The sequence below is a fragment of the Rhineura floridana genome, chromosome 5 (assembly GCF_030035675.1).
Source record: "Rhineura floridana isolate rRhiFlo1 chromosome 5, rRhiFlo1.hap2, whole genome shotgun sequence".
NCBI lineage: Eukaryota > Metazoa > Chordata > Lepidosauria > Squamata > Rhineuridae > Rhineura > Rhineura floridana.
The window spans coordinates 120,656,502-120,673,477 of record NC_084484.1 but is presented as its reverse complement, the minus strand read 5'-3'; positions in this window follow the sequence as shown (position 1 = coordinate 120,673,477).

Below are 16,976 nucleotides of genomic sequence, written 5' to 3'. Positions count from 1 at the left end.
TCATTTATTACACACTGAATAAAATGCTTTGCACACTGAAAGCAAGCCTCCCTCCACAACAAGATGACTAGTGTAAAAAGAAAAAAAGGTGAGGATTTTAGTAAGGAAATGGTAGGCCATGTTATTCTAAGAATAATCATATTCTTGGGTTACAACAATGGAAATTCACAGACTAAGACAAAATGACTCTCCAGTAGCATTTAGCAACATTGAAACATGAACAATGGCATCTAAGTTGAGACAGATTTAATTGATTTTATCCACAGAGTGCTTAGCAAATAAATGTACCCCAGCTGTATTTTAGGGTTGCCAGGTCAGAAGCATCCCAAACCCTGAGGTTTCAGGGGTGGGCCCTAGTTATGTCATGGGGTGGGCACTAGTGATGTCATGGGGGAGGCCCTAGTGATGTCATTAAGCATGATACTTTAAGCATCAACCACAGTTGCTTGGAGCATACCACTCAAACAAAAAAATCCTCTGATTAGAAATTAAGAAATCTTAGCTAAATGAGGGTGCTTCCTGGTTCAGCTGTAGTGACGGGATCATTGTTTCTCACCTGTTTAGAGAGTCTGGTTAAGAAATATTTAATCTAGCCTACTTGCTTCTGGCAAGAAGGGTTTAAGTGCCCTCAGGCCAGGCCAGTCACCAGAAGGCCCTTGTAGCAAGAAAGGACCCTAGTGTTGTGGAGATGTAAAATAGGAGCAATCAAGAGTAAAGATGGATGCCCCTGAAGGCTGCAATTCTAAGCACACTTACTATGGGACTAAGCCCCATAGAACTCAACAGGACTCAATTCTGAGTAGATATGCTTAGGATTGTGTTGTTGGTAAGGCTTGACTAGGGATCCTATGCAAAGATATCCATATCAAACCAGGGTTGGCAACCCCCTGCCTGGAATGCCCTGCCTGGCTTCTAATGTGGCTGCTCCAAACCTCTTTACAGACTTGAGCCTTCACCACAGAGAGAGGTTAGAGAAATGAGTAAGAGTTAAGAAGATTCTCTACTCTTTCCTGCCTACTTTGTGGGCTGCTATACACTCACTTCAATAGCCAACCCATTGCAGTGAGTAATAACTGACAGACAGAAAACAAACATGGTTTGGTCTATCTTCATAGGCAGTAGATTGGGAAAAACAGCAATTGGAGCCACACTTCCCAGTATGTGAATTCTCTTTTACCACTATTGGGCAAGAAACAAACCATCATGCAAATAACAAGGTGCATCATCAGTGTGATTAAGGCAGCTGAGCTGACCTCATGGAACTACTGGAATTGCTTCTAGGGAGTAAGGTCAGAGGTAAATGAAATACAAATAGAAAAAGAAAACCAAAAGACAGTGATGATTTCCTAAATGCAATACCATACTAACCACAACAAGATTCCTATGAGTGAGACAGAAAACTCAGTATCCCACAACAAGTCAGGCTTCCTAACCAAAACTAATAAAATCTTGGCAGCCAATCAGCCAAGGTCACAAAAATCTCTATGCAGCAGAACCTGACCTGGGGGCTGCAGTTAGTGCAGAATGCTGCTGCACAATTATTGACGTGCATGAGACCCTATCAGCACATAATACCTCTGCTCTGAAATCTGCACTGGTTTGCTACCAGGCCAAGTTCAAGGTGTGCTTTCCATGTTACGGGTGCCACATAGTACTTGTTCTGCTCTTGTAAGAAATTGGCCCTTTATTGTGGCAGTATCTACACTTTGGAACTTTGACATTAGGCAGGCACCTTCATTGTACTCATTTTGGCACCTGCTAAAAACATTTTTGTTTAGGCAAGCCTACCCAGGCATGTAGAAGCTAATATGTTTTTTATCTGTTTTTAACTCGTTGTTGGTTTTACTAGTTTGAATTTTAAACCTGTCATTAAATGGTTTTGCTAATAATTTTGTTGTTTTAATTCCTTTTACAAACCGCTTTGGGGTATTTTTACAATAAAGCGGTATACAAATGTAAATAAAATACATAAATAAATTTTGGAGTCACTGTGGCCCATGAGTCTCTTTCCTCTTTCTTACCGAGTCAGGCCATTTGGTACCATGTAGCTTAGTACTGATGACTTGGACTAGCATTGGCTCTCCAGGATTCCAAGCAATAGTCTTTTCCAGTGATTATCACTTATTGGCTAAAAACTGGAAAGGGCAGGGATTAGAGCAGCAAGTACTAACAGAAGTTGTGGGGGGATGGGTGATATTTTGGTTTATATCTTTTGAACCAGACCACCTAAAAACTTTTTTTAAAAAATGTAAGTCTGGAGATTAGGGTGACTCACCTGGAGATCCTGAGAGGACCCCCAAAAACAGGAGTCTCTGGGCAAAAACTGGACACCTGGCAACCCTAGTTCTCGGTAGCGTATAGCCCCACCCTAAGTTAAAAAAAACATTTTAACTGCTGTCACAAAGTGTTGATTTGTTTCATCTATGAGGCAGATGTTCAGTGCTCAGACCTCATCAGCATATATGTGAAGTTTGGGTTTTATTTTTTTCTTTACCTTAGTGAACATCATTTTACACTTTCTTACATTGAACTACATTTGCTATTTTAATGCTTTGTTGATTAAGGTATTGCTGAGATAGCTAAATTGACTGATAAATCTAACAAAAGAAATGTATTTACAGTCTTAGAAGAACTGGGTTTAAAAATGGTATCAGATTTTTTATCATTATATTCATTGTAACTTCATTTGGCTAGACAGAAATGTTCACTTCCCTGCTCATAGCAAACTCCATTAGTAGGTGCTGACAGGATTGTAGCCAAAATGGAGCCACTGAAAAACAAGATGGAGGAATTAGCATGCTCTGGGAGACCCTGAGGACTGCAGAAATAAAAAAAAACATTAGGAAAAGAGCCTAAGCGGGAACTATCCCCCAACACCCAATGACAACTGAGCATGCTTAGTAGCCACAGAATGTTCAATGCCTGTTTGCGTTGGATAGAAAATGGAGGAGGAAATGGAACTGATTTCCTGTGAGAGGCATGAACAGGAGCACTGGTATGAGAAGGGTGAAGATACACTGCAACTCTTGGCCCCATCTGCACTATACATTCAAAGCAGTATCCTACCACTTGAAACAGTCATGACTTCCCCCAAAGAATCCTCAAAACTGTAGTTTGTTAAGAGTGCAGAGAGTTGCTAGGAGACCCCTATTCCTCTCACAGAGCTACAGTTCTCAAAACAGCTTAACAATCAGGTCCTATTCCAACAGAGCTCTGGGAATGGTATCCCTCAGAGGGGAATAGCAGTCTTTATCAGGGCTGGCACCAGGCATGACTGGGCACTTGGGCACCAGCATTCCCTGGGCATGAGGCTCCTGCCTGTTCCACCTACCTCTCTCCTGTGTTGTGCTCTTGCGCTTGCTGCACACACAGGGCTACCATTACACAAGATGGCGGTAGAGGCTTCTCTAAGGGGCTGATGACCCACCGCCATCTTGGTTGATGGCACACATGTGCGGTATGCTACATGTATACACATGCCTGCCATCAACCAAAATGGCTGCAGGGGCATTAGCCCCTTAAAGAAACCTCCACCACCATCTTGGTTGATGGTAGCCCTGCGCGCACAGCGGCACAGCTGCAGAACACAGGAGAGGGGTAGGTGGAGCGAGCGAATGGGCAGGTGGCTTGGAAGCTCCATCCCTGCTATCCGCAGCAGGGACTCTGCCACGGATTGCTAAAGAGGAGAGCTACTCTCCCACCCTAATGAGGGGCCCTTCAGGGGCCCCTCTGGGATGCAGGGCCCTCAGCCAGGGCCCGACCTGGCCGCCCTTTGGGTCTTCTAACAACTCTCAGCCTCTTTAATAAACGACCATTCCCAGGAATCTTTGGGGAAAGCCATGACTGTTTAAAGTGGTATGATACTGCTTTAAATGTATAGGCAGATGGGGCCTTTGTTACAGGCCCGCTTATATATTGTAATTCTAACCTTTTAAACCAGCATTCCTCTAAACAAATGTTTAGGCCTGCACTAAGCCAATTTTGATATCAAGCAAGTGTAGAAAAATAGAACTATTCTGAAACCTTTTTTAACACACACACACTCACACACACAGAGGGAGAGAGAGAGAGAGAGAGGCAAATTTCCAGAGCAATGAGGGAGAACAAAAGCCTGATATGCAGATAGCAGACACAGGGTGCCTGTTCAGTCTCTAGACTGATTGATTTATTACACATTTCCAGCATTCACATCTTGAGAGAATGTCCATCCCCATCAATCATTTAAGAGGATTTATTCTGAGAGGTGCACAGATATGCAGGCTACTGTAAAATATGATTCAAAGCCTGGTTAGTGTGACTGTGACTCAGCCCATTTATACATCCCCCCTCAGCCTCAGTTTCATTTTGATTTATGTAATGTGGTAGATTATCTCCCTCGTAAACACTAAATTCCACCAATTTATTTGCATTATGAAACGAGGAGAGCATTTTAGTACCAAAGGGAGCACACTTCATGTGGTGTAATCATGTTGCTTTATGGGCTTTGGAGGATTTTGTTGTTGATGATGTAACAAAGGTCTGCTTCATACTGTCTATTGCACTGCAACTCCCTGTCTTTAATTTCATGTCTGAAGTGATGGGCCAGGCTGAGGTTGGAAGATAAAGGACATGATATTAACAAGTCATAAAGTTTCACTTTAGATAATGCAAACGTAAAGAATGTTAATGATGCATAATTTACCACTAGCAACCCTTTCTGTACACTGCACAGCAACTAGCAATGGTAGTAAGGTACTAGGTAATTACAAGCTGCTTCCATGTGTCCTCCACAAATATGAGTGAGCTAATTGCTATTAATTTAAAGAAACCTGTGGAGTTTAAATAGAGTAAACTGCTGTCTGAAAATTATTGGGCTATAATTCTTCTGCCTTCTGGCTCTAGGGACAGTATAAATCTGCAAAGAATGTGCCAAGTTAGATATGTAGTCAGCAGAAGCCTAAAATGAAATTAAAGTCCTATTAGTCATAACTTTTAAAAGTATTTTATATAATATGTGTACTCAAGTTTTGCTCAGGGAATACCACTGTGTATATAGACCCAGACAAATGTAATTAAAGCCAAAGAGTGTTTATTCAGCCACTTGGTAGTTCATCTCACAAGTGGGGATGGAAATAATCCTGAGAAGATGCAACAGTGGTTCAATGTATAATCATTAAGGTTTGATTTCTTTTCAGGAGACAGAAAAAGGGAAGTCCTATAACTGACTAATAATAATACACCCACAAATCAGATTATAGCAATTAGGACTGGAACCAAATGTGCATCCAGCTGCAACATGATTTTGTCACAATCCCAAACTTCTAGTTTTCTAGATTATTATAAATGGAATAACAGATTCTAAGAAGGCACTTTAGGAAATTGTTCTGGGTCTACCCTACCCCTGCGTGCAATTTTTTTCTTCTTCTGGTAATCTGTTCCTGTGTATTGTGACAGCTAACCACCTCCCAAATTGCTATCTGTTATATGTCCTGTTCTGTGAATCATTCTGATTGATTGGAAAAGACAGCAGCTCTTACCAGATTTAGAGCTGTTGACTGTTTCCAGGCCTAATGTATATAAATAGTAAATACAACTATTGGCAAAGAAATAACGCTGGTGCCTTTGTTCTTCATTCATGACATAGACACCAACAGTGAATATATTTCAGAAAGCTTTCCACAAGATAACAAAATTGCAACCACTGGCTTGTCCCTAAGCTACTAATCAGGTGTTAAAATATTACAGATAGTTTAACACTGGGGTTAACTTGTGCTGTCAAAATAAACAGGACTTGAACCTGATGTGTACACTGAGGCCTCTGGTGGTGAGCCACTCCCAAGCATTATTAACATGCAGGAGGAATTTACAAACATTCCTGTTCACCCCAGCATTTGATGGCTGAAATATACTGTTCCTGGCAAACTTGAAATTATTAGCTGTTAGGATATTTGTTTGATTTTAAATGTTTTCAGAGGTTTTTGTTTTAGAAAAGTATTGTTTTGCTGTTTTATTCTTTGCCACCTTTGGGGTAGAAATCTAAAAATTAAAATGTAGAATGGAGGAAGAAATCATCAATATTCTCCTCCCGAAGCTGAACATAGTCCCTCTACCAAGATACTTTTTGGCTTAGCCTGGCTTTAAATATCTCCAATTCAGTCCTTGTGTGGACATAGTCCCAGGCAGGAAATGGAAATATTTGTAGGCCAACCAGGTCAAGCTGGACCAACAGACTTCTTGGAGTAGAACTAGGGCTACTTTCACACTGCACTTTATTCTGTTATTCCCATGATTTCTTACCTGGTAATTTGTATGTTACCTTTCACATGACATAAAAGCTAGTTCTAGAAATCCAGTGGAAAATAATGGAAGTTTAGCACTAATTTTCATGATAAATAATATTAGAAATAATCTTTGCAAGCCTGGGAACCTGGAAGATGGCTGCAGCTTTGTGCTAGCTGCAGCTGCTCACATGACAGGCATCACAGAATGCAACATGTTCTCACCCTTTAGGAGCATGCCAATTTTTTTGCCTGATGAAAGTTGTACCAGTATTCCAATATAGGAGTAACAGCATTTCCTTCGTCCTCACCCCCCGCCACCCCCCGCCTTGTCCAGACACTAACTCAAGCAGTGAATTATAGGGGAACAACAATGCACATGTATATAACAGGTGAGGGATGTAAACAAGGCACTGTTCATTGCAGCAGTGTGAAAGACAGTGGTGTGAAATGTCGGTATAGCAGCCAAAAAAGCTGTGGTTCCTTAATGCAACAGGTACTTCAGTGTGAAAATAATTTTAAAAATTGGGACAGAAGTGCTACCGTTTTAATCCATTAAACTAACATAATAAACTCCATGTTTGAATGCAGCCTAGGGATGAACAAATATGTCATTTTTGGTTTCCCAATTTTATGTCCTTAAGTTCACTTCTCTACATTTCGACATCAATTTGCATTTTTTTAAAAAAGAACTCATGAAAATTCATCAGATTTTAGTGCAAATTTCAACTAATATACTTTTAATTAGTATACTTTTATATTGGTTTACCCTAATATAATGCATTTTGGATGCTATTTTCACTAATATATGCATTTTTGTACACACTACTTGGCTGGACCCCCTTTAGGATGCACACCTTAACGTAGTGAGGAGGTTTGAGAGTGCTGAAGAAGCTGAGAGCAATGCCGTCAGGAGTCTAGACCAAGAGGCTGGACTCCTAGCAGGGGCACCCAGGGTGGAATAGTCAAAGCTGAGACACCAGACTAAGATGCATCCAAACTCAGAGGAAGGCAATGGTAAACCACCTCTGAATACCTCTTACCACAAAAACCCTATGAACAGAGTATCCAAAATGCAACACGAGATAGTGCTGGGAGATGAGACCCCCAGGTCAGAAGGCACTCATCAAGCTACTGGGGAAGAACAAAGGACAAGTATGAATAGCGCTGTGACTAATGACGCAGCTGGGTCAAAGCTGGAAGGAAGCCCAGAGGCTGATGCACACAGATGAGAAAGGAGAGTCTGGAGGGACATGGAATGTGAGAAGCATGAACCAGGAAAAGTTAGAAATTGTCAAACAAGAAATGGAATGCATCAACATTACAATACTCGGTGTGAGTGAATTAAAATGGATGGGAATGGGACATTTGCAATCGGGCAACTACAAAATATTGTATGCAGGAAATGAGAAATAAAGAAGAAATGGGGTTACTTAGTGAGAAGTGATATAGCAAAAGCAATTAGGAGCTACAACACAAGCGAGTGATATCAATGAGATTAAAGATGAAACCTATTAACATAACCATCATCCAAGCCTAGCTGTCTCAGCTGGTCCACAGGAGAGGAGATACAAGTAAGCCAGCTTTCAGAGAGTGAGCGAACAAGGAGAGCAAACAGGAGTTAGACAGAGGAGATCAAGGGGAGGTCCCCCCCAAAAATAAATTTAAATATTTAAAAATTACTAATTCTCCATGTACAGTGCACCACATAGCAGTGGGACTGTCAAGTTTACCCTGAAGTAGGACAGGACAAAGCACAGGCCACTCCAAAACAGGTAGTTAGAAAGAAACAAAAGAGAGAAGAAAGTATAAATGGGAAGGCTACTCCAGTGGTTGTGACCTGCAAGGTGTGTGCCATGTTTGTTTTCTTGCCTGAGAACAACATGGCATACACCTGCAACAAGTGCAAGCTTGTGGCACTGTTGGAAGAAAAAGTGAGAGGCCTGGAATGGCGGGTGGCCGCACTGAGGACTATAAGAGAAGATGAAGAGTTCTTAGACAGAACGCTGGAACAACAGCAGCAAAGAGAAGTGGAGGTGGAAGAACAACAGCATGTTGTAGCAGAAGAGGAGACTGCTTTGCAAAGGAACAACTAAGTGGAGGAAACTCCATGGGAAAAGGTGACAGTTAGGTGCTCAGCAATACGACATGTGAGAAGGATCTTGGAATTGTCGTTGATCACAACCTGAATATAAGGCAACCGTGCGATGTGGCTGCAAAAAAGGCAAATGCTATATTAGGCTGCATTAACAGAAGTATAGTTTCCAAATCGTGTGAAGTATTAGTTCCCCTCTATTCAGTACTGGTTAGGTCTCATCGTGAGTACTGCATCCAGTTCTGGTCTCCGCACTCCAAGAAGGATGCAGACAAACTGGAACAGGTTCAGAGGAGGGCAACAAGGATGATCAGGGGACTGGAAACAAAGCGCTATGAGGAGAGACTGAAAGAACTGGGCATGTTTAGCCTGGAGAAGAGAAGACTGAGGGGAGATATGATAGCACTCTTCAAGTACATGAAAGATTGTCACACAGGAGGGCCGGGATCTCTTCTCAAACATCCCAGAGTGCAGGACACGGAATAATGGGCTCAAGTTGCAGGAAGCCAGATTTTGACTGGACATCAGGAAAAATTTCCTAACTGTTAGAGCCATACGGCAATGGAACCAATTATCCTGGAGGCATTCAAGAGGCAGCTGGACAGCCATCTGTCAGGAATGCTTTGATTTGGATTCCTGCATTGAGCATAGGGTTGGACTTCATGGCCTTATAGGCCCCTACCAACTCTACTATTCTATGATTCTATGCTCCAACGGCAAACACAGAAGAAGAGGAATTGGAGAGCTTATACAGAAATACTGGAGGAAATTGATCACACACCAAAACAAGATGTGCTGATAATCATGGGAGACTGGAATGCAAAAGTAGGGAACAAAGAAGAATTAGAAATTGTGGGAAAATGGGGCTTAGGAGACAGAAAGGAAGCAGGAGAAATGGATGACTGATGAAACTCTTAAAATGGTTAGAGAGAAGGAAAGCAAAAGCAAGAGGAGATAGAAACACAGTCAGAACCCTAAATGCAACAATACAGCAACTAGTATGTAGGGACAAAGAGAACTATAACAGTAGTTACTGTACAGAAATAGAACAAGACAACAAAAAGGGGAGAACAAGAGCCCTGTTCCAAAAGATTAGAGAAATGAAAGGGAAATTTAAACCAAAAGTAGGAATGTCAAATAATCAACAGGGGAACACACTGACTAACCGAGATGAACTAAAAGAAAGATTGAAGCAATACGTTGAAGAACTCTATAAAAGAGATGCTAGGATGACAGATTCATTCATGGAGGAACCATATGATGAAGAACCAGAAATGTTAGAAGGTGAGGTGAAAGCTGCTCTTAAAATACTTGGAAGAAACAAATCACCAGGAACAGATGGCATACCAATAGCATTGCTACAAGCTACTGAGACTGAATCAGTCCGAAGTTTGACAAAAAATTCTAAGCAAATATGGAAAACCAAACAATGGCACACAGGTTGGAAGCATTCAATATGCATCCCAATTCCAAAGAAAGGGGATCCCAGGGAATGCAGTAATTATCGAACTATTGCCTTAATATCCCATGCAAGTAAAGTAATGCTCAAGATTCTATAACAAAGGCTCTTACCAGATATGGAGCGAGAAATGCCAGATGTCCAAGCTGGATCTAGAAAGGGAAGAGGCACCAGAGATTATATCGCAAGCATACGTTGGATAATGGAACGGACTAAAGCATTTCAGAAGAAAATCACCCTGTGCTTTATAGATTACAGCAAAGCCTTTGACTGTGTAGATCATGAAAAACTATGGAATGCTTTAAAAGAAATGGGGATGCCACAGGATCTGATTGTCCTGATGTGCAACCTATACTGTGGACAAGAGGCTACTGTAAGGACAGAATATGGAGAAAGTGACTGGTTCCCCATTGGAAAGGGTGTGAGACAGGGGTGTATTTTATCATCCTATTTGTTTAATCTGTATGCAGAACATATCATACGGAAAGTGGGATTGGACCAAGATGAAGGAAGTGTGAAAACTGGTGGGAGAAATATCAATAATTTAAGATATGCAGACGATACCATACTACTCGCAGTAACCAATAATGATTTGAAACAAATGCTGATGAAAGTTAAAGAGGAAAGCACAAAAGCAGGACTACAGCTGAACGTCAAAAAAGACTAAAGTAATGACAACAGAAGATTTATGTAACTTTACAGTTGACAATGAGGACATTCCACTTCAATGCCTTGGCACAGTCATTAACCAAAACGGAGACAACAGTCAAGAAATCAGTAGAAGGCTAGGACTGGGGAGGGCAGTTATGAGAGAACTAGAAAAGGTAATCAAATGCAAAGATGTTTCACTGAACACTAAAGTCAGGATCATTCAGACCATGGTATTCTCAATCTCTATGTATGGATGTGAAAGTTGGACAGTGAAAAAAGGAGATAAGAGAAAAATAAACTCATTTGAAATGTGGTGTTGGAGGAGAGCTTTGCGCATGGACTGCGAAAAAGACAAATAATTGGGTGTTAGAACAAATGAAACCAGAACTATCACGAGAAGCTAAAATGATGAAACTGAGGTTATCTTACTTTGGACACATCATGAGAAGACATGATTCACTAGAAAAGGCAATAATTCTGGGAAAGACAGAAGGGAGTAGAAAAAGAGGAAGGCCAAACAAGAGATTCCATAAAGGAAGCCACAGACCTGAACTTACAAGATCTGAACAGGATGGTTTATGACAGATGCTCTTGGAGGTCACTGATTCATAGGGTCGCCATAAGTCGTAATCGACTTGACAGCACATAACAACAACAGCAAACTTGGCTGGAGGACTGCATTGCAAAATTCAGAGAAGTGTGAATGTTTAAACATGGCTGTGTTGTAACTCACATATTGTTTTGGGAAGTGTGGATTAGGTAAATTAAATTTGCCTTGAAATGTGAATTCAGTCAATTTTCTCCCCCTCCCCATCCCTAAGTGGAACTATGTTTAGCTTGGGGTGGAAAATATTGCTGCTTTCCTCTCTGGTTGCTGCTCACTAACATAGGCCTCAGTATAGTCCTGCTGCCATTGACAATACCAGTTACTGTCCATATCTGTCCCCTGCGTACTTCTGTGTCCATCATGGTCTTTCTGCCAAAGTTATGAAAGATGATCATTAAGTAAATGAAACCAATGAAAGCTCTCAGAAACTTGGTCATGTCCCAGAGGAGGAATATGGTGGTGAAGGTGAAATCAATAAGTAGATGCCAGCTTTGTGTCCAGTTGGAGCTGCCATACAAATATTGAACTGGTTCACCCAAACAATGACCTGCTGAAGTCCAACATGCTCCTTCACTCAAGTTGGTTGGTTGAATGGGTGTGCTGCAGCCACATTCCAACTGATGCTCTCCAGAGGCTGCTCTGTAGCCAGCTTTCCTTGGTAGGTAGGTCAGCCACATTTCTAGATGGGGCATGCATGTGGGAGGAGAGGATTTAGCTTTGTCCAATTCTAATGAATGGCACAAGTATTAAGTTGGGAAGCTGGCAAGATTGTGCAAGCTAGGCTCAGATTCAAGCAATGAACTATTTCAGCAGCCCTCGGGAGAACAACATTTTCCATGGTCCCTGTATCCCAATATGCTGTTAGGGGAGCCCTGTAGCCAGCTTTCCTTGTTAGGTGGGGCAGTCACATTGCTAGGTGGTACATTTTTTGGAGGGAGGCATATAGTGCCAGCCAATCTCCTCTCCCACTCACTGCTGGAATGTATGTGAAGGCCAGGCCAGGGAAAGACATTTTTGAAATCTTGCATGATGCTTTGAATGATCAAAATACACGTTTTCAAGAAATATGAGTCCAAATCCAGATAGTCAGCTTCTCCCAAGCCACAGCAAACGCCTTCATTCCCATAGCTGAGTGTAACAGACAACCTTTTTATATTCTGTAATCATAGGAAACTGTTGGTCAAACCATTAATCTATGTATATCAGTATTGTCTTCTCCGACTGGCAGGCCTTTCCAATCAACCAGGGAGGCATATTTCCAATCTGGGGTAACTGGACATCCATGCATGCAATGCATGTACTCTACTGCTGAGATGTGTAAAGCAAATGCTCTTCCACTACGTATGTGGCTTTAGTTGTTTGCTCATAAATAAATACAGAATTAAATAAATTCTGGCCTTTTGCTATCATGAAATGTGAAGTCTAGAAGAGCAAAACCTATCTATTTAAACATTTTATTATTCAGGAGGAGTTGCCAGGATGAAAAGCAGTGACAGACTCAAATACTACATCAGCATGTTGGCATCTTATATTAATTGATGAAACAACAGTGAAGCTCACAGCTTCAAGGTAAATTCTGCCTGCCAAAAGTACCTGAAGTTCATAAGAGTAATTAAGATCAAAACCCAGAAGAATAATTAAAATATGCAAAACACTTATTGATCTTCAGCATCTGGTGGCTTGTCAGTAACCACAGACATACAGACACAAAAGCATGCTTGGTCTAACATACTGTTAATTTGCTTTCTTTGATTAAGTAGATTTTTTGGTAAATATCCATACTTTTACCTAATACTCAAGAATCCTGCTAATCATCCTACTCTTTCCCAGAAATCTCCTCAGCTTTCAGAATCCAGAAGAGATGCTGTCAAAAGTTCCTGTTAATTGAAAATTAATATTTTCTAAAAATTGGATGAGGTATTTATTTGATTAATATATTCAGGTCTGAGAGTTTGAGTCCATGAAACCATATCCCATAATAAATGTGTTAAGTCTTCAAGGTGCCATAAGACTTCTATTCACCAGGGAAGCTCTCTTCCAAACGGCAAGGAAATGCTCAGTATTAGCTACTTGTTCACTTAATGCAAGAGGTTTTTTTGAAGCTAATGTTCTGATGTTGAAAGTTATTTGGTCCTTTTTAAAAAAAAGCACAAGAGATCGCTACTATAACTAATTTGCATGAAATGAGACATTATACACACAACACAGCTATATAAATTGTTGCATTAAAAATAATAAAGAACTCTATTTCTCTTCTCTCAGGGCACCAACCTTGTTATGATTCACGTGATGTGATTTATATGTCAACATGTTGTATGTATGTTGTGAAGACTACAGCTTCCTATCCTGGCCAACAGTCCCATGAATAAAAATTAGGCTAGGAACAGAAACTGAAAATAACTGAAGCCAGAGTTCTCTTCCCAGGAATGTGACTATACAGTCTGCATGTTTACAACATTTTCCTACAGCACAGTTTAACTGGAATACCAATGGAATAACCCCCTGACATGAAAAAGCCGTCCTAAAGATTGTTGTTGTTGTCAGCCTCTTTTTGTTTGTCTTCTTGCTCCTACCCTTTTATTTTCTAGCATGCTTGTATTGCCTTCATTCTTTAAGCACGCACATGCTCACGCACACACACATTCCAAGGCTTCTTGTCTATCACCCGCCTCTTCATGCCAAATACCTTGAGTGTATGATGCATATATCTGCTCATTTTGTTGCATTTCATAGACCTAGATTCTCTGCATACTGATTTTCACTCATTTCACTTTACCAATATAAGGACTTTTTGTTTTTACTTCCGGCTGCATTTAATAGTGCTAGTTGGGTTATGCACCTTGATTGCCTTCTTCCCTGAGTTTCTAAGATGCTTCAACACTATTAATTCTTCTCTGTCTATTATAATCCCTCCCTCCACTTCATCTCCAGTAATCTCAATTTATTGCAAGAATCCTACCATTCTCACATGACATATTGGTAATTCTCTCTTCTAAGCAACAACATTGATACCTATGACTTCTAAATCAGTGGTTACAATTTTTTTTCGCCATGGACAACTTGAAAATTGTTTAGGGTATTGGAGGACCATTTAATGATTCTTCTGTCTGTCATAGCAATTGTAATGTGCTGTGCTAGATGCTATATGATTTTTTAACTTAACAGACATGTCATGGACGACTTGAATGAAGCTCAAGGGCCATCAGTGGTCCACAGACAATAGTTTGGGAATCCTGTTATAAATTATTTTTTAGAAATCATAACTTTCTGTCTGATCCTGTCACAACTTCTTGGATGTCTATCTAACATTTTGGTTTTATGCCAGTGAAGAATGCATAGTGAAGCCACACATTAGTTGCTATTTTAGTATTATGTTCAACAATATTAGGGGAGTTTTCACAAGTCACAATTTTAGCAAGACTGTGATTTCCAATGCAAAATGACTGCTAACATTTTGTACTTTCACATGGAGGATAGCAATTTGTATTTTAATCCTTAACCATCTCTAATTCAAAGCAACTTTATCAGCTCTCCATATAGCAGTCTTCTAGGCTGCAATTACAGCATTAACGTTTAGCTTTTCAAACTTGATAACACAGTCTAATTTTATCCCATCTGGTTTATTGTGCAAAGTTTTTTCATGCCTGGAGGTGGCATTTCCTTAATCATTTCTTCGGCATGGAATTGCTGGTTGGAACTTAAAAGGTTTTGTTAGCTACAAGGACCAACTGCAGGTTTCTTCTCCATGAGGACAATGTGTCAGCAGTTCTCTATAAGAATTGTCTAGAAGGCAATCATTTGGAAGCTCTTGCTGTACTAGGGAGGTCATCAAACTAAACTGAATAAGCTTTTGATCTTGCTTTAAAAAAAGTGACTGCAATGTTAGAGTGACATTTCTTTTGTAATGATTAGCTTTCAGGGAGGTAGGATTACAGACTTCCAGTTTATTCATAACTAGGGGGAACTAGGTGACCTTAAATTTGCATATTAAGTGTATGCCAAAATCGATGTGAAGATATGAAGGTAGAGGAGGATCTTCACAGCAATAATGTGGAAGGGGTTCGATATTGGTATGTGATCAACCCTTTCCCCTTTTGATGCATGATGACACCATACCAAACCACTTTAGGCATATCTAAAAAGATTTTTTTCCCCTTCTTCTTAGGAATACCATGCCAAACATTTTCTCAAACAGGAAAAATGTTCAGATATTTTGTTTCTCTCTCACAAAAAGATTTTGTGATCTTTGACTAGTAAAGTGATATTTTGATTAGAAATGCCAGACATGGCAGAAAGAAATTCTGGGCCTCTTAAAATCTGTCCTCAGAATAAGAGGTGAACACTGCAAGCCCCAAGCTGCAAAGGAATTCTTTCAGCTCTCCACCATCAGCAGCCTGTCACCCCTCTTTCTTTCCTCTTTCTCTCTTTCCTGAGAGTTGTGAGAAGACCCCTCTTCCCCTCACAGAGCTACAATTCTCAGAGAGGTTTAACAGGAAAACCCTCTTCCCAGGGAACTGTGGGAGCTGTTGCTCTGTGAGGGGAACAGGGGTCTCCTAGCAACTCTCAGCACTCTTAACAAACTACAGTTCCCAGGATTCTCTGGGCGAAGGTATGAGTGTTTAAAGTGGTATGATACTGCTTTAAATGTACAGTATAGATAGAGCCACTGTGCAACTGGCATGGGCAGTGCTGTTTTTGGTACAAAATGAGGTTCCGGTGCTCATAAATTGAAAAAAGTGTTGTGGGTGCTAGCACAAAATGGATGCCATGGACAGGGGGGAAAAGTGATGGTACTTTGTACTAGTAAGCATTATAACAACAACAACAACAGCAAGATATGAGTGTGGGAGACTAGCTCCCAAGAGCTCCAGCAGTTATAAGATCTCTTGGGTGAATTATACTTCCCATAGACCCTATGCCCTGTCACACTAGGCTTGTTCACACATTACCCTGAGCACAAGTATAAGCCATCTTGACACATATACAGCTAATATGTGTGAAAAAGTGTACACTTGTTGATTTGTACTGCTCATCTATTAGAAACTGAGAAATTGACCACTCATCCCTAGGCACATCTCTATGTTCAGAAAGTTTGCAGGTGCAGAAGAAAATCATGTTCTGGTTTTCTCCTGTATCTCTGTCTGTCTTGTTTTTCTGTACATTTCTTTTCTCACATTCTCTTCCTTCAAGTCTATAATCCACATCTGTTTTATATCCTGTTTTTTTCCTCATGTCACCACAGACAGTGACCTGCATCTCTGTTGGGAAGCTTGCTTCACACCTAGAAAACATTGGTCATTTTTCTCTCCCCTCTCACCGCCACACAGCTGTCACATGAAGAGATCAGGGATGATTTTTCTGTATTCCTTAAGCAGCTTAAATTTCATTTCTGGATTATGTATTTAATCACACAGCCTAATTTGCTGTTTAAACTTCTGACATTAGAATTTCCACTATCAGTTTCCCAAGTATCATTTGAAATATTCCCTCCATATTAATCAGCATGACATTTTCTTCATTAACACCTGCAGATACTTTTGTGTTTAATCTCTGAGTATTTGCTGTTCTGTTTTAAATATGGTCAGTGTATTTACAAATAAAATACACGATCCAAACCAGAGTTAAGCACTTTCCTTAAAATCAGTAGGAATGCAAGAATTTAAGTACATCCTTCCAGGGTCTGGTTCTACCATTAGGCCAAGGAGGTAGTTTACTCATGCACTGATTTTGGGTGTCATGAAAGGGTAGCAATTTGTTGCTTATTTACTTTACTGTTATTGTATTTTTATTCTGAAGGACTTATGGAAGTTTCTGCCTCAGGTGGCAAAATAATTTGGCCAGTCTTGGGTACCAGATACATTGAATTGGTAGAAAGGGGATTTACCATTCCTTCTTAGGCAGTAAAAT